Consider the following 22,856-nt stretch of genomic DNA (forward strand, 5'->3'; position numbering starts at 1 on the left):
CACCCAGGTGCCCCTACTTTTGAGTTTTAAGAAGAAAGAAACTAAAAATTCATAAGGAGCCAGGTAGAAAAGCAGGCTTGCTATACAGGAATGAAACTCGGGCTAAACTCAGTGCTGACTGATGGAAGCGGGTACCTGGAGAATCTGTAGTGCTTTGGAAGGAAGGTGTAGATATTAGATACTGCAAAATTCAGACAAGCTGTGCATCACAAGGAAAGGTGACATTACAAGGTCTCAGAAAATATGCCACTTGCATATACTTTCTGAGGGATAAAAAAAAATCCTAGAAGGTATACTCCAGCAAAGTGATAGAAACATGAAAATAAAGAATTAAAAGTAATAAAATGGTTGGTGTTTAAACATTAAAACAGTTTGAACATATGGATTTAGGTACAAATAAATGCTATAAATATTGTAACAAGGCTGCATGCAAAATTTAAGATTCTTTTTTAAAGGAACATTTATATATTAACTGTCAATTACATAATGTTCAAAAGAGGGCTGGAAAAACATAAGAAGCAAAGGTGAGAAAAAATCTTCATTGAATATGGGAAAAATAAGTATTTTTTTCATGACATTGCTAGAAAATTTTGATGAAATAAATATAGATTTAAGCATATTTTGTCATTTGTTCAAGAAATATATTGAGTGTCTAAAATTTTTAGTCAGAATAAAGGATGTCTGCTTTCCTGGACTAACTGGTAGGAAGTTGCATGAACAGAAACTAACAATAAATGGAGAAATTACAAAGTATACAGAGTATTTCATGAATATAGCTCACAGGGTGGTAAAGACAGAGAAAAATAGGGGATAACCTCCTATGTATGACTTGGTCAGCAAGGTTCTTTTCAAGTAGAATGTATATGGCACCTTGAAACTTGAGAAGACCCAGCTGCACAAGGAGAGAGGTGATATACATTCCAGGCAGGGCCTGAATCCTGGAAGGGTCTGAGGTTGGCAAGAAACTGAACACAGCTCAAGTTGCTGAACAGTTCGTTAATAGAGGCCCATCCAATAGGATGGTGGTGATAAGGTGGAGATCAGGTCTCAATCTGATTACACAGCTCCACTCGCCTGTGCTAAGGGATGTGGATCTCCACTAGGTATAGGAGAAAGTTACTAAAGTATGTGGCGCGCGCGCGCGCGTGTGTGTGTGTATGTGTGTGAATAATATATTCAACAAGGTTCAAAAACCAAATCAGAACACTTTAATACATTACAAAATGAGAAGTCTCAATTCTACCCCCTGTTCTTATCTATCTCACAACTCTCATTTTCAAGTATATATATAAATTCTCATTACTCCTTCTTTCTTACATAAAAGATGGCATGCTATGAAATATATTTTCCTCTTGATTATTTTATATGACAGTATTTCTGGACATATTCTCATATCAGCACATGGGAAGCTTCAGTTTTTTTTTTTTTTCTGCTTCAAAGTATTCTGTTGTGCAATATACCAGAGCTTATTTATCTGATTTCTTCTTGGTGGGCTTTTGAGTTTTTGCAATATTTTTCTATTTCAATGCTGCTGAAAACACACATGTACATATATCATTTTGCAAGTGTAAAAACACATGCAAAGGGCAAATTCCCAGAGGCATCAATGAGTTAAAAAGCAGGTACATTTAGTATTTTCACAGAAATGCCCATTTGTCTTGCATTATGTTCTTTAACATTTTGCATTCCCATTGACCATGGCTGAAGACACCATTCGTTTTATATATTTTTAAATGTATTTTTAATATTTTAATACAAATATATTTTTTAAAATTTATGTATTTAGTATAAATATGTATTTTAAGTATATAAAAATGTATTTAAGCAACTTAAAATACATATAAATATTATTTCACATAATAAATAGCATTATATTATTTATTATATATTATCAATTGAATATATTTATTATATTAATAATAAATATAATGCATGCCTTTAAAAATGATGAAAAGAGAAAGCAAAAGTTTCATCATATATTTTCTTTCCCTGAGACCCAGACTTTCTCTGGTAGCTCCTTAGCTCAGAAAACTAAAAACCAGGCACATTGGATGGTAAAATTTTAATAAAACCTGTAGTTCAGTTAATGGTGTTGTGTCAAAGTTCTGGTTTTGATAATTGTATAATTATCAGCGATTAGGAGAAGCTTGGTGAAGGATTTATGGGAATTCTCTGTATGATCTTAGTAACTTTTCAGTAAGTCTAATACTTCTCAACTTTGTTGAACGCCTTTACTAGCTTCAACAGTTTGGGTGGATTTCTTAGAATTTTCTATATACAAGTTTATGTTATCTGTTGAATAATACTTCTAAAACAAAAGGAGGAAAAAGAGAATGTTAATATTCTTCTTCCCAAATTTTTTGCCTCTGCCACATGTCCAGTCTCACTGAGAGATGCCATCCTTCTCCCAGCCCCTGAGCTGGGACCTCAAGTGTGTCTCTGATTCCTCCTTTCCTGACTGCCTCCCGGTCCTGTCTGTTCTGCCACAGACTTCCATCATGGGCTTCCTCCGCTCTCTAAACAGCCAGGCTCAGGCTCAGGTTCAGGCCTGTATTCCTACACAAAATCCTCAACACCCTTGCAATGATAATAATCCTGTTCCCCAACTCCCTACTGCTGCTAGAAGTCTCTTTCTTAAACATTGACTATATTCTTTCCCTTTCTACCCTACACCTGTCTTCAAAGCATTACACCCCTTAAGGCCCAGATGTCTATCTTCCTTCATTTTTCAGCCACTTGTGCCAGGCAGCCTCCCTTCTAGTGACCTCTGGCCCCTCTGTCCCATGTTCTACCCGGTTTGCCTCAAGCTTCAGTCTAAAGCTACCTCTTCCCTACTGCTTTCCTCAAATCCATCCACCTCCTAGAAGTACCTTGTGCTCTCCACTTTACAAGGCATCTACATACAGATGTATCTTTTTATTGTAGCAACACTGGGAGATTGTTAGTGTCTTGATGCACATGACACTAGCATTCTGTTCAGCATTCTGTTCCAAGAACACAGCTTAGTTCTCGGTATATAATAGATTTGCAAAGAGCTGTTGTTGCATTGAACATGTGCCAAAGCTTCATTTACACCTTGCTTAATCATATTTCAAAAGCCATGGAACTTCCTATGAGCCGGAAACAAGCCATTTTCTACCCAGTGAAGCGACTCTACTATTCACTTTTTCCATCCCTCCATCAGCCAACAGAAAATGGCCAAGAATATCGAATTGTAATCTACTTAAATGTTCTTTACTTCAGAAAAGGACTGGATTCAATAGAACTTCAGGTTATGTTCGACTTCCTTAACGACACTGGAATCAGTTCAGCTTGCATCCGCAGCCTGGAAGGAATGTGCACCTCGCTGCAACCCAGATCATCCTGCTCAGCAGCCTGTGCAGGGCTTTCTAAGAGAGAGTGGCTGAGGGAACGAACTTCGAGAAGCAGCTGATAGGAAACTGGCATCCCCAGGACTCACAGCACAATTCAGGAAGCTGGAAGGCAAGTCCTGTTGTCTTTTCAGCTCATTACAGCTGTTCCTTATTTAGATTTTTAGTTTCCCTGGTCTCTAAGGTTAAGTCACAAGTGTGAGCTTGAGAACACCGCTTCCTGTGCTCGCTTCGGCAGCACATATACTAAAATTGGAGAACACCGCTTCCTTTTTTTTTCCCTAAGATTTTTATTTATTTAGACAGAGAGAGACACAGTGAGAGAGGGAAGACAAGCAGGGGACTGGCAGAGGGAGAAGCAAGCTTTCCACTGAGCAGGGAGCCCCAAGCAGGGCTAGAAGGCAGTTGCTTAACAACTGAGCCACCCAGGTGCCACAAGGACACCCCTTCTGATCCTCCATAATCCTCTGTTACTAATATTGGTCCTTTACTATCTTTAATAGGTAATCAGACAAACAAAACACTTGTCTTCAGCCCTATGCGCACAACACTGGTACCCACATGTTCACGTGTGCACAGATGGTGGCGTTTTTTCCAGGCAGCTTTACAGAGCTTCTCAGCTGTTGGATCTGACACCCAATGTCTTTGTTTTACACTTTCTGCAGAGAAGCGTTGCTGTCTAGGATGATTGTCTAGGATAGTTGTTCTTGGGTGACTGTTCTGTTGTCTGGGATGATTGTCTAGGATGATCCCACACAACTTTCTGGGATCTGCTCTGGACATTCTTGACTCTTTGTCAAGACCTGGGAGAGTGCTCAACAGGAAAAAACTCTGCACTGCAAGTAGCGATGTAGCAAACCGAGAGCTTCAGCCCTGTGTCTAAGGTTGACTGAAGCTCCCATGGGGGGGAGGATCAGACACCCTGTATATTCACCTGGAGAGTGTAGTGGGGGTGGCTTTGTTACATTGTAGCAGAGAAGGGCTCCCAGTCAAAATGAAGAGGCTGTGAGCACACAGGAAAGTACATAGAGCATATAGGAGAACAAGTTGGAGTCAGGAGCAGTGGGCAGTTAGAGAGGCAACAAGCCTGCATTGCTGGACACATATACGTACAAGGTCTCTTCCCGAAGGCCTGGGAAACACAACCTCAAAGCCTTGCTTTTCTATAATCTTGGGCTCACCTGAAACCTTCTCATTTCCAGCTGCTGTGAGAGCAGAGAACATTCTCTGTTGGTATATGTGAGTATAGTTACCTCACAGGGATGGTCATGTATGTGCCCTCTGGTGAGAGTCATGTGCCACCAGGTACAGTGACCAAGCTCCCTCTGGGAGTCTAGCATCAGGTAAGGTGGACCCCACAACAGGTTCGCCTGTCTGGGGATGGAGGATCCTCCAGGGTGGAGACACAGGGCAGTATTGGTGATTTGCTTGATTTGCACACCTGGGTCTGCAGTCGCCTAAGTGAACTCTTGCGTATCTTTCCTGAACGCTGTAAATTGCCTGGATTGGCACACTTGCATTCCAAAGCAGCCAGAGATATTGCCACAGAAAGGAGAGGTCTCCAGAAAGAGTGCCTATTTGGAAATCTGCCTCCTTTTCATGGGCTGTTTGCAGGTGATGCTCACAGGGTCCAATTTCATCTCTGACATGCTGATGTGCCACCCTTCAAAGACCTTTCTGAGCAGACAGCCAGAAAATGTCTCACTATGCCCACTGACTTCATTCAATTTCCTGCTTTTTCTCAGCTAATCCTCAGCCTATAATTTCTTAATGACTTTTCCAGCGCTGTTCTGCTGATCACTAAAAGCATAACCAGCCAAGATCCCCTGCATGTCTGTAACTGGGATTTTGTCAGCATTTCTTCCATTATTATGAAGACTCATCGTTGTCTCTGGGCATCCAGCATTTCTCTGAGGTAAGCATTCTTTAACCAGGAATAGGATTTGGTAGGACCTCAAGGAGCAGGCCATTGTGAAAACCTTGGACATCCAACCCTGAAGAGACCCAGAGCATTTCTGCTCCTTCCATAATGCTGAAGGAGGCAAGGCCTGACTTGGGACCATCTCTATTCTCCTTGCAATTATAATCCAATAGCACAGTTTGGAAGGAATCCATTACCCCAGGGCATACCTAGGTTTTCAAATCTATGTCCCCCACTGGTTTATACTTTTGATACCCCTGGCACATCTCTTTCCTTAACCCTTCCTATGTAATAGGACCTGGCCATGGTAAATGTTTCCCAAATATATTCATTAATGTCAAACTATGAAACTGTATTAAGTGGCTTATCATTGCACTCTGTTCCAAGTTAATGAGATTATGAGCCTTAGGCTGACTTACTACAATCTAATGGTAACCTTTAGAAAAACTGTGAAAAAGTTATTCTTAATATTATTTTTATTTAGCTGGGAAAAAGTCCTCTTGCCTCTCATTCTTAGCCAAAAGATGTCTCAGATAAGATGACATGGTACCAATAGCATGGAGGACAAGGGGCGTTAGAGAGGAGTAGGGAATTTGGGTAAATTGGAAGGGGAGGTGAACCATGAGAGACTATGGACTCTGAAAAACAGTCTGAGGGGTTTGAAGTGGCGGGGGGGTGGGAGGTTGGGGTACCAGGTAGTGGGTATTATAGAGGGCACAGCTTGCATGGAGCACTGGGTGTGGTGAAAAAATAATGAATACTGTTTTTCTGAAAATAAATAAATTGGGGGAAAAAAAAGATGACATGGTACTACTTTATGAATTCAGCATGAATCAGGCAATAGAAGAGCCAGCTAGATGTCTGAGCTCTGTAGGACTCCCTGTCCCTGCATGCTAGGAGCCCCAGCTACCCTTCCCTCTCTCTCCATTTCCCTGACCATTGAAGAACTAGGTTTCTTTTTTAATTTAATTATTTTTATTAACATATAATGTATTGTTTTCCCCAGGGGTACATTGGTGATCCCTCAGGCTTACACACTTCACAGCACTCACCATAGCACATACCATCCCCAATGTCCATGACCCAATCACCCTCTCCCTACCCCTGCAACCTGCCAGCAACCCTCAGTTTGTTTTGTGAGATTAAAAGTCTCTTATGATTTGTCTCCCTCCCGATCCCTTCTTGTTTCATTTTTTTGAGGAGACTTAACATCCCCATCTGCCTTCCACTTCTGCTTCACAGTGACCTCATCCCTGCAGGTCCAGTGCAATGGCCCAGCAGTAGGTCTCCATTTCCATGGTGATTACCTATAATCTTTGTCCATTTGCATATAGGTTGGTGAGCATATGACCTAAAATCAATCAAGCTACCTAAATACTTAAACCCTTTCATGATACAACTCCTACCAAGTGCTCCAGGATCTGGGTCCTATCCACCTTTTCTAATCTTGCCTGCACTCATTCCCCAAATCACTGCCTTATAAAACCAGCCCTACACTACCATATAAAATCTGCACCTTATCTCACCTCCATACTTTGACACATGCTTCTCCTGTTGCCTGGAAAGAAAAACCTTCCTTGTTTATCTGTAAGTCCTTAACCCCAATCAAAATTCAGATCAAGATTATTACCTCTATGAACTAACTGGAAGGAGAAAAATACTTCTTTGCATCCTTGATGCACTGAATATTCTGCACCAATTCTGCTACTTGCTCAGCATAGACTCTTGGGGGCATGGGAGATTTGCATGTTGGTCTCCCGAAACACCATTCATACACCAATATTAGACATATTTAAAAGTAACTAGTTAAATTCCAAAGTCACAGCACTGTCTGGCACATAGCAGGAACTAAAAAAAATTTTAATGGTGTTATTCATCTCACTCTTACTTATAAGAGTGTGCTGAATTAGAAATTAGATCATTGTTACTCAGTGCAAGTAAAGATTAAGGAATACCCCAGACTAGTATAGCAAAGAGTGTAAAAGAACAATCAAACCATTCATACTAAAAGGGAACTCTCCAAAGATCCAACCTGTTCTCTTAGCCTCTGGTACAGATCACAGCCTGAAGATACCTAACCTCACCTGTATCACCATCAGGACAAATCACAGGACTGAAAGTTCCTGTCCCTCACATGTGTCACCATGAGTACAGGCATACCTCACTTTACTGGGTTTCAAGTATTGCACTTCACAGATATTGTGTTTTTTACAAATTGAAACTTTAAGACTTCTGTAGAGGAAGTAGCTACAAACTTGAGAGGAACAGCAAAAGATCTAGAATCAGAAATTTTAATATAATGACTTATAAGAATCAGAAAATTGATTGAAAATTGAAAATGACATAAAGAATCAGAAATTGTAATATAATGACTTAAAAGATATATATTTGGTTTCCATCCACAATTTCTAAAAATGCTTCAGAGCTATACAAGTTAATGAATGTCCTGTTGTTAATGAAAGTGACTTTTGGACCCCGCCCAAGAGCCAGGACTTGTTGTCAGGAGGAACAATCATATGGTCATAGGATTGGAAATTGGGACTGGCATCTGAAGTGGGAGGTTGTAGGTGGAACTGTCTTGTAGCATTGAACCCCTAACCTGTGGACTCTGATGCTATCTCTGGGTAGACACCATCAGAACTGAGTTCAGTTCTCAGATACACTGTTGGTGTCCTAGAATTTCTTGGTTTTGTTGGAGAGTACCCCCCATATTAGAATTGGTTCTGGGGACCCAACAAAGTTGGTGTCAGTAGAAAAGTGGAACCTGAGATGTGAGTGGATGGCTGTAGTCTCATGATAAAACCTTAACAGGTGAGGAGTTGCTTCTTATGGGTGAGCAAAGAAAGTGGTTTCTTGAGCTGGATTCTACTCCTGGTGAAGCGGCTAGGAAAATTCTTGAAATGGCAACAAAGGATTTAGAATATCACTTAAAGGTAAATGATAAAGCATTGGCAGGCTTTAAGCAGATTGGGTCCAATTTTGAAAGAAGTTGTACTGTGGGTAAGATGCTATCAAACAGCATCATGTGCTAGAGAGAGAATGTTCATGAAAGGAAGAGTCCATCAATGCAAACTTCATTGTTGTTTTATTTGAAGAAGTTGCCACAGCCATCCCCACCTTTAGCAACCACCACTCAGATCGGTCCGCAGCCATCAACATCAAGGAAAGACCTTCCACCAGCAAAAAAAATGACAACAAATAACATCCTCAATGGGAAAAAGCTTGCAGCCTTCCCATTGAGATCAGGAACAAGACAAGGATGCCCACTATCACCACTCTTGTTCAACATAGTATTAGAAGTCTAACAACAGCAATCAGACAACAAAGAGAAATAAAAGGTATCCAAATTGGCAATGAAGAAGTCAAACTCTCTCTCTTCGCAGATGACATGATTCTTTATATGGAAAACCCAAAAGACTCCGCCCCCAAACTACTTGAACTCATACAGCAATGCAGCAACGTGGCAGGATACAAAGTCAATGTACAGAAATCAGTGGTTTTCTTATACACTAACAATGAAAATACACAGAAAGGGAAATTAGAGAATCGATTCCATTTACTATAGCACCAATAACCATTGGATACCTGGGAATAAACCTAACTAAAGAGGTAAAGGATCTGTATTAGAGGAACTACAGAACACTTATGAAAGAAATTGAAGAAGACACGAAAAGATGGAAGACCATTCCATTCTCTTGGATCGGAAGAATAAACATTGTTAAAATGTCTATACTGCCTAGAGCAATCTATACTTTTAATGCTATTCCAATCAAAATTCCACCGGTATTCTTCAAAGAGCTGGAGCAAATAATCCAGAAATTTGTATGGAACCAGAAGAGACCCCGAATCACTAAGGAAATGTTGAAAAACAAAAATAAAACTGGGGACATCACACTACCTGATTTCAAGCTTTATTACAAAGCTGTGATCACCAAGACAGCATGGTACTGGCATAAAAACAGACACATAGACCAGTGGAACAGAGTAGAGAGCCCAGATATGGACCCTCAACCCTATGGGCAAATAATCTTCGACAAAACAGGAAAAAATATACAGTGGAAAAAATACAGTCTCTTCAATAATGGGGCTGGGAAAACTGGGCAGCTATATGTAGAAGAATGAAACTCGACCATTCTCTTACACCATACACAAAGATCAACTCAAAATGGATAAAAGACCTCAATGTGAGACAGGAATCCATCAGAATCCTAGAGGAGAACATAGGCAGTAATCTCTTCGATATCAGCTACAGCAACTTCTTTCAAGATATGTCTTCAAAGGCAAAGGAAACAAAAGCGAAAATAAATTTTGGGGACTTCATCAAAATCAAAAGCTTCTGCACAGCAAAGGAAACAGTCAAAAAAACAAAGAGGCAACCCACGGAATGGGAGAAGATATTTGCAAATGACAGTACAGACAAAAGGTTGATATCCAGGATCTATAATGAACTCCTCAAACTCAACTCACACGAAACAGACAAACACATCAAAAAATGGGCAGAAGATATGAACAGACACTTCTCCAATCAAGACATACAAATGGCTATCAGACACATGAAAAAATGCTCATCATCATTAGCCCTCAGGGAGATTCAAATTAAAACCACATTGAGATATCACCTTACATCAGTTAGAATGGCCAAAATTAGCAAGACAGAAAACAACATGTGTTGGAGGGGATGTGGAGAAAGGGGAACCCTCTTACACTGTTGGTGGGAATGCAATTGGTGCAGCCTCTTTGGAGAACAGTGTGGAGATTCCTCAAGAAATTAAAAATAGAACTTCCCAAGACCGTGCCATTGCACTCCTGGGTATTTACCCCAAAGATACAGATGTCATGAAAAGAAGGGCCATCTGTACCCCAATGTTTATAGCAGCAATGGCCACGGTCGCCAAACTATGGAAAAAACCAAGATGCCCTTCAACGGACGAATGGATAAGGAAGATGTGGTCCATATACACTCTGGAGTATTATGCCTCCATCAGAAAAGATGAACACCCAACTTTTGTAGCAACATGGACGGGACTGGAAGAGATTATGCTGAGTGAAATAAGTCAAGCAGAGAGAGTCAATTATCATATGGTTTCACTTATTTGTGAAGCATAACAAATATCATGGAGGACATGGGGAGTTAGAGAGGAGAAGGGAGTTTGGGGAAGTTGGAAGGGGAGGTGAACCATGAGAGACTATGGACTCTGAAAACAGTCTGAGGGGTTTGAAGTGGCGGGGGGGTGGGAGTTGGGGTACCCGGTGGTGGGTATTATAGAGGGCATAGATTGCATGCAGCACTGGGTGTGGTGCAAAAATAATGAATACTGTTATAAATAATATATATAATAATATAAATAATAAATAATATATATATTTAAAAAAAGAAGAAGGAAAGGAAAATTGAGTTGGGGGAAATAAGAAGGGGAGACAAAACATGAGAAACTGTGGACCCTGAGAAACAAAGTGAGGGTTTTAGAGGTGAGAGGTGTGGGAAAATGGGTGAGCCTGGTGGTGGGTATTAAAGAGGGCATGTATTGCATGGAGCACTGGGTGTGGTGCATAAACAATGAATCTTGGAACAATGAAAAATAAAATAAAATAAAATAATGATGTATGGTGACTAACATAATACAATAAAAATATTATAACTTGCTGGGAAGAAGACAAAAATATTGCAATTCTCTGGAAGCTAAGATGATGCCTAACACTTTTTAAGAATTAAGTATTTTTAAAATCTAGATACATACATCGTTTTTTAGACATAATACTACTGCTCACATAATAGACTACAACATAGTGTAAACATAACTTTTGTATGCACTGGAAAACTAAAAAATTCATTTCACTCACTTTATTGTGATATTTGCTTTTTTGCATTGGTCTGGATCCAAACCCACAATCTCTGTGACGTACGCCTGCAGAGATCCCAAGACTGAAGTTCCCATTCCTGAGATGTGTCACCATAAATACAGATCACAGTACTGAGTGTCCCTGTCCTCACACATGCTGAGTCTCAATACAGATAATTGTAGGCCCTGGAAGGCTGGCTGCTGCAGTCTTAGCACAGACTGGTTGTCTCTCTTAGCCTCTTCATCCAACCATCTTTTATTCGTCTTGTTTTAGAATACAGTTTCAGAGCCTGACCTACAAGTTCAAAAATCAAACAACTTCTATTTTTAAAGACTTATTTATTTATTTATTTATTTGAGAGAGAGAGAGAGACTTGGGGAAGAGGAAGATGGAGGGAATCTTCAAACAGACTAAGCATGGAGCCCAACCTGGGACTCAATCCCATGACCCTGAGATCACAACATGAGCTGAAACTAAGGAGTCAGACATTTAACCAACTGAGCCACCCAGGAACCCCAAACATCAAATGACTTTTAAATGCAAACACAAAAACTTTTTTTGTCTTTTTTTAGTTGAAATTCACTTAGTCAACATATAGAGCATCATTAGTCTCAGATGTAGAGTTCAGCAACTCATCAGTTGCACGTAACACCCAGTGCTCATCACATCACATGCCCTCTTTAAGGTCCATCATGCAGTTAAACCATTCCCCTTCCATCCACCTTCCAGAAACCCTCAGTTTCTTTCCCATAATTAAGAGTCTTTCATGGTAGTCTGCAACATGGAAGTCTCTGATGACTTCCCATTCCATTTTTCCCTCCCTTCCCCTATGATCCTCTGGAATGTTTCCTATATTCCTCATATAAGTGAAACCATATGATGATTGTCTTTCTCTAATTGGCCTACTTCACTCAGTATAATACCTTCTAGTTCCATGCACATCAGTGTAGGTGGTAAGATTTCATCTTTTCTGATAACTAAGTAAATATATATATACACATACACATATTTTATATATGTATAGTATATACATATATGTAAAATATATACACATTATACACACACACACACACACACACACACACACACCATACCTTCTTTATCAGTTCTTCTGTTGATGGACATATCAGCTCTTTCCATAGTTGGGCTATTACGGGCATCACTGCTATAAACACTGGGGTGCAGGTGCTCCTTTGAATCATTTGTCTCTATAGGGTAGATACCTAGTAGTGCAGTTGCTGGGTTGTAAAAACTGTTTCCTGAAACTGTCATCCCCTATGTTTATGGCAACAGGGGATGGTAATAAGAGCACAGTGAGTCTACCCAGAGGCTGCGGGGAGCTGGCATACTTTGGACCTTTAGGCTAAACCAGGTAAGACAAAGAATGGTTGTAGCAGCAAAATGCAATATGAGTTTCATTAGACATGCGTGCTCAACCTGTCCTTTTCTGCCCCATCAGGAATAGCCTTGGCCAGAATAACAAACTCAGGCCTCTCAAAAGCCGCTGCTGTCTCCAGCTATGCTTTCTTTGACCCTCTGCAATAGCTATTGCTTTCTGAGAAATACTTCTCCAGCTCAGATTCTTAGGCTGTTTCACTCTCCAAAAAATTCTATAGAACATGGGAATCAACATGCATTTTGTACTTAGTCATCTTTGTATCTGTCTTGGCTGTGTCAGTATCAGTTCAGACTTTCAGCTTCAAAGCTCACCGAAGCCACAGGAACCAAGCCCCAGTGTGAGATGCCCAGTTTATTTCTCCTGACAATTTCCCCAGGAAGTGCCAAGTCTGCCCTGGTTTTGCATCTTCCTCCTGTCCCTATGAGATTGCGGGACTCACCCTGGAAGTTATCCTGGTTCTTCTCTCTGGAGAGAAGATTCTGAAATCCTTCATCAGGCATTCAGACTCTATCACTTGGCCAGAAACAACAAAGTCTTCTCTGTCCACCTTTCTCAATACACACTTCTGCTATCCCAGAAAAACAAAAACATGCAAGCCTCCATCCTTGCCCTCTGGGAAGCACTTTCACAGTCAAATCAAAATGCAGTGCCTTGGAGAGAAATTTGTATTTCTTGGCCTCCGAGGTCCAGAGGGTGGCCAGTGGGGATGTCCCTGGGGGCCGGCGTGGGGGTATAGGGTTTCCAAGAAAAGAGGGCACTGAACCAGCCCTTACAGGGTGAGTGTAGGTTAGCAATGGTGGTGACACATGTCCTTCTCCTTCTCAGTTCTGTATCCTTAGAAATGAGAAGAAAATGTGTATACAACACCACTAAAAAGAAAAACAACATCAGCAATCAGGAATTTGAAGGAATCTTTGAAAAGCAAAAATGAGACAGGACAATACCACAGCCTCTAGGAAAGACAAGAAGGGCAGCGGAGGCGGGATGGTGGAGGGTCCTGTAGGTCTGAGCTCCCAGACAACAGCACCTGTAACAGGCTTTCATCCTGGAAAATTCAGGAGGGCTGGTCCCCGGTTTACTTTCTCAGTTGAAGAGTGGCAGAGCGTGGAGCTCACTGAGCCCCTCCATGCCAGAGGTGGGAAGACTGCACATCTCTAACCCCAGCAGGGGAACAGAGTCCTAATTTTAACACTTTAATTTAAAATTAAAGCATCCAATAAACCAAGTTAATTGTTTTTGCTCTCTGATCGCCTAAAAGCACAAGAAAACAATGGTTTTTCTAAATGCTTATTTTGCAATTGGGTTTGTGCTAATCAATACATTTTAAAATTCTTCCTGCTTTTCATGAAATCTACCCCTTCTCTTTGCATAGAGGTCAGAATTATGTGTTTTGTATTTACATGTCCATCTCCACGCAGAAGGTGTCTGTGAGAGCCATGCTGTGCCACAGGCAAAGGTGCCCTGTCCAGCTTTTGAGGAAGGTGACGCAAGACCCTTTCCCTGGACAGAGAGAACTCTGCCACCTAGTGACTGCACCAGGAGCTGGTCACACTCAGGACAGACTTAAGCACTGGGCTTATTTAAGGCAGGAGGGGACTCCCTAGCCCCTGTGCCTGATGGCTGTCAGGCATTTCCCTCCTCTTGGTGCTAGGTTTTGCTGCCGTTCCACGGGGCTGGACCTGCAGAGCTGAATTTGCTGCAGCCCCCCACAGGTTCTACGAACTTAACCCTTCCCTGGGGGCTTTTACCAGGACACATGTCGCCCTAGGGAACCACAGGGCAACAAGCTGATGTCTGTGTCAGCAGACGTGCCCCTGAGGGGGCTTGGGATGAGATGAGGAGGGGTCTGAGAGAGAAGCAGGGTTCCCCCACCAAGGAACCACCAGAATTCCATCTGTGGCCCATGGGAAAGGGAAGGCAGAGAGGAAAGGTGATCTGGAAGAAAGTGATGCACAGAGCTGTCAGGAGCCCTGCCCTGGGTGCGCCTCCCCCACACTGGTGCCCGCAGCCAGCGGGCAGCTCCCGTCCTTCAGGGGCTTCTGAAGCAAACCACACGATGGGGTTGCTGGGCGCTGGGCACACACAGCCTAGTACGCAATGCCAGGCTGGGCACACGACACCAGGCACAGGCGCCACCACAATGGCTAAGATCACACCCTGGAAAACACCGCAGGTGGACATCCGTGGGCCCACAGCGCCAGACCCAAAAACCTGGGGACATGTGTCAGGCACACACACTGGGCACAAAACACAGACCACACACCTGTGGCCTCCCGCCAGACACATAGGGTTAGACCTACATACCAACCACGTACTGTCAAACAGTGCTAAGCGCGCAACCCAGGCACACAACTCTGGGCACACAAAGCCAGGCACACAATGACAGCCAACAAACCGGGAATACACACGGACACTGGGGACACGTGTCACATTCATGCCAGGAATAGAGGCTGACACATACCCCAGAGAAGCGACACCAGCCCACGACACCAGGCACACGGTGCCAGGTACACACAGCAAGAGCACGTGACAGTAACACACACCACAGCACAATGCTAAGTGTACTCTGTGGAACACAAAACACGAAGTACGGAGAAATGCCACACCATAGGAGGCATCCACACGGGACCAGGCCGGCCTGCCGCGTGCTCTGAGAGAATGATACCAGGCACACGTGCTGGGAACAAAGACAGGGCATGCAATGCCATGTCCACACACTAGACACAACCCAGGCACGTGCCAGGCCTATACACCGGGAACACACACTAGGTGCACAGCACTGAGCACTGGTGCAGGGAAGATAATGCGAGGACACGTCTTCATGCACAGATGCCGGTACCCAACGGCAGGTGAAAATGCCAGGTGCACGACACCAGACGCATCGTCTGGGAACAGTGCTGGGCACACAACAGTGGCAGACCAAATGGACATACGCTGTCGGGCACATGACCATGCCCGGAACCCCAGGCAGACAATGCCGGGCAAACACACATTGGGCACGTACTGGGAGAGACACCAGAACAGGCCCAGTCTCTGGGAACGCAATACTGAACTCACAGGCTGAGTTGTGCGCCCATCACACAACGCCAGGAACATCCAGCAAAAGCAGAATTCTGCGAACACAGGCAAATGACATGAGGCACCCTCTTCCGGAACACAATGCCGGGTCCAAATCCTAGGAGCACCATGCCAGACATGCGATGTGATTCTAGGCACACACTGTGGGATGTAGCATTCCGGGCACACCTGCCAAGCCCACAAAACTGGGCCTGCAAAACCAGACAGACAATACCAGGCACAGACGCAACACAGAACCTATAATGTTGGTACTCATGCCAGGAACAAAACACTGAGCGGGTACGCCAGGCACACACACTGGACACATTGTGGCATATGCACGAGGCTAAGCACACAACGCCGGACACCCAAAGCCAGGCACAGAGTGCTAGGCACACATTCCAGACATGCAGAGCCAAACAAATATTGCTGAGCATACAGACCTGAGCAAACACCAAGAGGCACTAAGTGTTGGGTACACAAAGCCAGACAACGCGCCAGGCACATGGTGGGAACATGCCAGACACAGATGCTGGGAACACAAGGCGGTGGGGGTTGGGGGGGGATGCACCAAGTCAGCCCACCAAGCTGGCTTTGAGGAATGAACTGTGAGTTGGAAAACTCCTCAACCACAGCCCCAGGCTGGCCGTGCCCAGGGACCAGCCATGCCCCGGACTGGAAGTCAATGTGGTTTGTTACTGCTGCAAAGCCTAAACCACTCTGGCCAGTATCTTTTGTGTGGATGTATGAGAGTTTAAGTCATCAGTGTCCTGTGATGGACTTTGGAGCCATTCTGCATCCTTGGCTATAACACATAATTCTGAAACATGCCGGCACGCCTTATTTGGTGGTTTTGTTGTTGTTGTTCGTTTTTGTTTTGCTTTGGTTTGTTCTGTTTTGTTTTGCCAGAGTGTTTTGGGAATGGGGAATGGTATCCTAGAATACTAAGTCAAAGGGCAAAAAGCACACGCGATTTGGCTAGATATTCCAATTATCACCTTAGGGTACACCACTTTGCATTCCCTCCTCCCCCAGTACCAGTGCCTAATAAAATGGCTTTCGTGAGGTAGGTCCGAGGAAGAATCAGAGATGGGTCCTTGGACTGTAATGACATTTGGTGCATGCGCTTTTCCTTGGTCTCAAAGCCCAGGAAGCAAGAAACCAACTACCTTCTGACCTTGAGCTCTCTGCCTCCACCCTTCCCAATCCCCAACCTTCCCACCCCTGACTGTGAGGAGCTCTAACAGGAGTAGTTTGAACTGTTAGCCGCTAGGTGGTGCCACAACGCAACGATTTAAGCGAACTATGTGCTTTTGACCTTCCTCTCCAGATGAGATTTCTTTTCTTGCTGAAGGTCCAGAGATTTAGCCCAAAGGAAAATCGCAGCTCCAGAATCTGCCAAGTGCGGAAACGTCTTCAAGCAGATCTGAATGATTTTCATGCAGTTCTTTGCTTTTCTGATAGAAAAAAAGTCGTAACATACAGACTCTAAAGCAGAGACTGATTTGTCCTTCAGGACTTTGCCCCCTGCCAGGCAGCCTTCTAAGGGAGAGCTAGTGCTTGACAAATAGTTGCTAGTCCCTGGACAGACGAGTGAAAACTGTTAGAGGCATCCCTTCTTCAGCAATGCCCCCAGCAGCTGCCTCTTTGCAAAGCAGCAGCGTGAGCCCTCCTCAGCCCTGCGGGGTTGGAGGGCAGGAAGCCCAGGCTTGTTGTGCTCTGGGGCAGGCCCTGCACCTCTCCACCCCCAGCATCAAGGCCATACTTAGGGCATCTCTGTGCTCCCCTCAGTTCTAGCAGTGCCAGCAAGGGCCTTCTGCAGGTGATTTCAGTGAGTCCTTGGAGAGCAGGAAAGCCAGCCACCTGGCAAGCAAAAGCTAGAAGGCAGGACCTAGGTTTCAGAAGACTCTTCATGGAGCTCTGGCAATGAGTTCACCTGCCGGGACTTCTCCTCCTAAAGATCCGGGTCACACACTGTTTGTAGGACGGATTTCGGTCTGCATGTGCTGCTCAAGTTTCCCAAAATGAAGGGCCAGAAGAAGTAGTGCCAGGCTTTGTCCCAGCCCTAAACCCTCCTCCCAGACTAGAGGATCAGGGTCTCTAGAATTAATTGCTCAGGTATTAAGGATATTGGCCCAAAAAGCCTTACTGGAGGTGTTGCAGACTTCAGACTCCAGGAATTGTTTTGGTGGCTTTGGGTCTAGCTTTTGCCATCTGTCCTTCCAAACTGCACACTTCTGGAGCAGAAGGCAGCTGCCAAAAGCAGATGCTTACTGTGTAGGTAGAAGGAGCCCTGAGCCAGAAAACTGGGCAGCCAGACTTTAGATTATGGGCCTCAGCTTCTTCATATGGGAAATGATAAAACCAATTTCCTGAACACCGAGAAAGTTTCTGGCTTGGCGCAAATACTGAGCAAGGGTGCTTTTTACTCCTTCATGCCCTAGCATACAGACCCAAGGCAGACAGCACACCAGAACTGAGCCTTTCTGGGAGCATTTGGTTTCCTCTTTCATTCTTTCTTTGAGAGCTCAAGGGACCTGCTCATCCTGTCTTTCAGGTGGACTTAGCAGAAGGGAGAGGCCAGGCCAGGATCCATCTTTTCTCACTGTATGGGAACAGCTGGAAAGCCAGACTCTGACCAACTTACAATACTGTGCTTTCCCTTCAACCGGAAAGTAAATAAATATTCTAAACCGGTGTTTTCAGACTTGCAGCCACAGACAGTGCAAGACTGACCCCTAAAAACAAATGAACCAAGGTGGTGAGCAGGGAGTAGATCCCCAGCAGGGCACAGGGGTGGCTAGGCTAAGGAGACACAGGGATATGGGGCAGGAAAGGAGAGAGATACAGATGGGACCATGCCTGGTTCATGCACTGAGTTGAATTAATCCCTGCTTAGCAGAGAGTGAGTGCATGGGGCTGTTTCCATCATGAAGGCAACCTCAACCATCCAGCCTAAGGGATTCTTCAACACAGGAAGGGTCTCTTGATCCACTATAACCCTGACTGCCTTCATTACAGTCTCTAGACCAAGCCAGATCTTTGATGATTCAAAGAAGGGCACAGGGCTCTGAGAGCCCATCACACCTCACTTGATCTACTTCCATAAACATTTTAAGTTCACAAAATAGTGTTCTTTCTGAGTGTCTACTATGCCCCAGACCCTGGTAGATATAATACTATTTAATGTGGGTCCTTTACAACAGTTCTGTTGTATAGATAGTCCCTTCTTTACCTTTCTAAAAAAAAAATTACACAACACACATATGACATTGTGATTTATAATAAAAAGTATAAATTTTCTCTCCATCCCTGATTTAGGAACAGAGCTCCTAAAAACCTTGGAATTTCCCTAAGTGATAAGAATGATAAATGTGTCTATTCATAACAAACACATTGCAACCACACTCGAGTTTATGTGAATGAGGTCACTCTTGGAAAGCACCTCAAGACTGGGCTGGTTCCAGGGGACCCAACTTCATGAATAGAGGATTGGAACTTTCAGTCCTACCCCAACCCCAGTCTCTGGGGAGGAAGGGCTGGGGTTGAACAGATGGCCAATGGGTGATAATTTAATCAATGGTGTCTATGTAATGAAGCCTCCATAAAAACCCAGAAGGACAGAGTCCAGAACTTCTAGGTTGAAAATTCTGGGACAGTTATTGACACTGAGAAGGCATGGAAGCTCCTCACCCTTTCCCATATACCTTGCCTTGTGCATCTGTTCCAAGTGGCTATTCCTGAATCTTATCCTTTTGTAATAAACTCATTATGTAGTAAGTGAAATGTTTCTCAGAGTACTGTGAGCCACCCTAGCAAATTAGTCAAACCCAGAGATGGGATCAGTGGAAACTTCAGTCCATAGCACAGGTGAGAGCCTGGATTTATAACTGGTGTCTGAGGTGGAACTGAATCCTTAATCTTGTGGGATCTGTCTCCAGGTAGACAGTGTCAGAATTGGGTTGAATTATAGGGCACCCAGCTGGTGTTGGAGACTGGCTTGGTGGCGTGAGGAGAAAAAACACACATCAAAACTGGTGTCACATAGTTAACATGAATTCATTTCTTATAGAAGAAAAGAAAGAAAACAGAAGTATATAGAACACAAAATTAAAGTGACCTTACCCAGACTCAGTGTCCAATCGTGCATCTGTTTCTGAGTGTGCATACGATAGAAGAAGAATGATTTTACATATTTAATTTGTCTTCTTAAGAAAGTTCTGCTTGGCTTTGTGGGCTGGAAAATCATTTCCAACGGAGTATCACTTTGCTGCTTGCACTAGTTTTCCTAAAACATGCAAAGACTGGAGGTAGCATGATGGCAATTCAAAGAGTTCTAAAAAGAGAGACTAGATTTTAAAGAATGTCATGACTCATCCTGTTGATTTTGTTAAAAACCAAACTAAATGTTTTTCTTAATGTGTGGGAAAGAGAGTCAGCATCTGTCACTAGTAAAAAGCATCAGAAAAAAATAGAATGGAGAGGACTGACAAGAAGCACAGCAAGCCCGAAAGTTTAGAGACACCCCAGATATTACGCCTTTTCGATAAATCATACACCATAAAACACAAACCATGGGACACTTGAAGAAAACCAACAGCACAAAATAAAAGGATCAAATACAGGAAACAGATCGTGTGGTAGTAGTCACTGTATGACGCTTGTTGCAGGATTATCAGAAGTTGATAATCAGCAGTTGGCGGGGGTGGGGACCCTGAAAACAGGGGGAATGTTTATATATGGGGGAGTGGTTTCATAATGAATAAATTAAGATATCTGGATAGCCTATTTTTTTTGGCATTATGATGGTCTATTCACTTATAACACACCTCCACAAAAGCTTATTGGTTTATAACAATAAGCATCATTCATTTTACTCATTTCGCGTTTGGTGGGGGCATGGCAGGAACAATCTATTCTTCCTCTGTGCGACATCAGCAGCTCTTCTGGAAGGCTCTGAAGATCATTCACTCCCATGGTTAGGGAGTTGGATGCTTACCTAGGTCGTGCCTGGAACATCAGAACTTCACATGGGTCTCTCCATAGAGTTGTGTGGCCTTCCTTATAGCACGGTGCCGGAGTTCTAAGAGATTAAAGTGGAAGCCTCATTTTCTTATTAAAGTTTTTTGTTATTGTTGTTGTTTGTTTGTTTGTTTGTTTGTTTTTAATAACAGAGAGAGATAGTGAGAGGGAACACAAACACAGGGGAGCTACAGACAGAGAAGCAATCTCCCCACTAAGCAGGGAGCCTGACATGGGACTCAATCCCAGAACCCTGGGATCATGACCTGAGCTGAAGGCAGACACTTAAAGACTGAGCCACCCAGGTGCCTCTAAAGTGGGAGCTTTGAACAGCATGACTTTTGCCTCAATCTATTGATTAGGGAAGTCAGCAACTCTAGCCTGATGCTGTGGCGAGAGACATTGCATTTCATCACTCACTGAAAGGATTAGCAAAGAATTTATAACATTCTTTAATCTGCCACATTATAGAATAGTATTCTATTGAAATAAATTAATTCTATATGTACTCACCATACCCTAATTGAGCAGAAAAGCAAGTTGAAATTTTGATTTAATCCCATTTGTGTAAAAAATTGGGGGAGAGGGCTATAAATATTTTGGGTTTTTTGGCTGGTTTGGGAATAGTGAAAGTATGGATAACCACAGACAGGATTGGGACGGGAAAGGAAGAGAGAATTATTAGCTTCTCCTTTTTCAACACCTGTACTTGATTTGTTGCCATTAGCTTATGTCACCTCAGGATATTTATTTTAAATGGTATCATTTTGTTGTTGCTTTGTTTTATTTTATTTTGTTTCATTTCTGGAATGCAGAATACTTATAGGTTTGTGCCTATTGACTTTGTATCCTGTATTTTGGGTATTTGCTGTTGACACTGGATCTTGTTGAAGTCAGTCAGTTGGCTGCCCCAGAGGAAGAGAGACCAAGGCTACAGCTGGCCTGGCAGTGGATGTGACTACTTCAAGTTTTTTTGGTTTTGTTTTTGTTTTTTCCCACTCCTACCCAGCATTTCTTTATTAGGACCACTGGCCCAGCTCTGCTGCAGAGGGAGAAGGGGAGGCCAGGGCAGTCTACAGCGGGCGTCCTTCTCAGGAGCAGCTGGTCCTCTGACCTTCTTGATTTCTTCGACCAGCGCCTCCTCCAGGGTCCGGTAGGCTGTGTCCAGGTTGTCGTTGATGATGACCAGGTCGAACAGGCCCTGTTACTTCCTGCTCTCCGTGTCCACCCAAGCGGAGGCCAGACGCTTGGCCAGGCTCTCCTCTGTCTCCGCGTTGCGCCGCTGCAGCCGCTGCTCCAGGACGTCCAGCGAGGGCGGCCGCACGAAGATGTAGATGGGCCGCAGGTCCGTCTTCCTGATGTCACGCACGCCCTGCAGGTCGACATCCAGCGCGCAGATGCGATTCCTGGCCTGAACGGCCTGCACAGCTGCTTTGCTAGTCCCATCCAGGTCCCCCGAGAACTCAGCGTGCTCGATGAAGTCTCCTGTGTCCATGTCCCGCTGCATCACCTCCCTGGTCACGAAGTAGTAATCTCTGCCATTGTCTTCTCAAGGCCGCGGGTCCCGCGTGGTATGGGACACGCTGAACCCGAAGACACTGCGGTGCTCCTGCAGGAGTCTCTTGAACAGGGTGCTCTTCCCGGCCCCTGAAAGTCCACTCAGCTGGACAGGCCAAGGTCCTGACATCCCTGGATGAAGGAAGGGGGCTCCCTCTCACTGTTCTCTAAACAGCTCCAGATACATCAAGGGAGGGAGGGCACATTTTCGATGACCAACTTCCTACTTCCAGTCCACCAGAGAAAACAGAATGTGAGCAACATGTGCTCGTGTTGACACATTTGTCACGTTGGGCATTCTAGAGCCATGAGGCACTGGAGGGGACAGATACTAAATGGCCATCTGGGTCAATATTGGCTGAACAAGAACATCTGCATGTGCTCACAATTGCAGATTTGTTTCCCCTCTCCATTTTGGTGACCAATAATCCTACTATAAATGTATTTTTTTTTGCAGTTCACAGTATATTAATATGTTGGAGTACTACGTAAATTTTCCTGAGTCAAAACAGCATCTATTACCTTGGTTTAAAAATAATTTTCTAAATTTATTCATTCTAGGAGTACTTTTGTATAGTCCTTGAAATTTTCTGCATCGGCAATGGTGTCATCTGCAAACGCAGAAAGCTGTATGTCTTCCTTTTCAATATATTTGCCTTGTAGTTCTTTTTCTTGCCTTCTTGCACTG

General features: G+C 43.7%; 1 pseudogene; it reads right to left on the minus strand.

Annotated features, from left to right (window-relative positions):
• Positions 1-21,569: 21,569 nt before the first annotated feature.
• LOC122894674 lies at positions 21,570-22,298 on the minus strand (annotated as a pseudogene).
• Between the last annotated feature and the right edge of the window lie 558 nt (positions 22,299-22,856).

This window comes from Neovison vison, chromosome 13 (genome assembly GCF_020171115.1).
Source record: "Neovison vison isolate M4711 chromosome 13, ASM_NN_V1, whole genome shotgun sequence".
NCBI classification, from domain to species: domain Eukaryota; kingdom Metazoa; phylum Chordata; class Mammalia; order Carnivora; family Mustelidae; genus Neogale; species Neogale vison.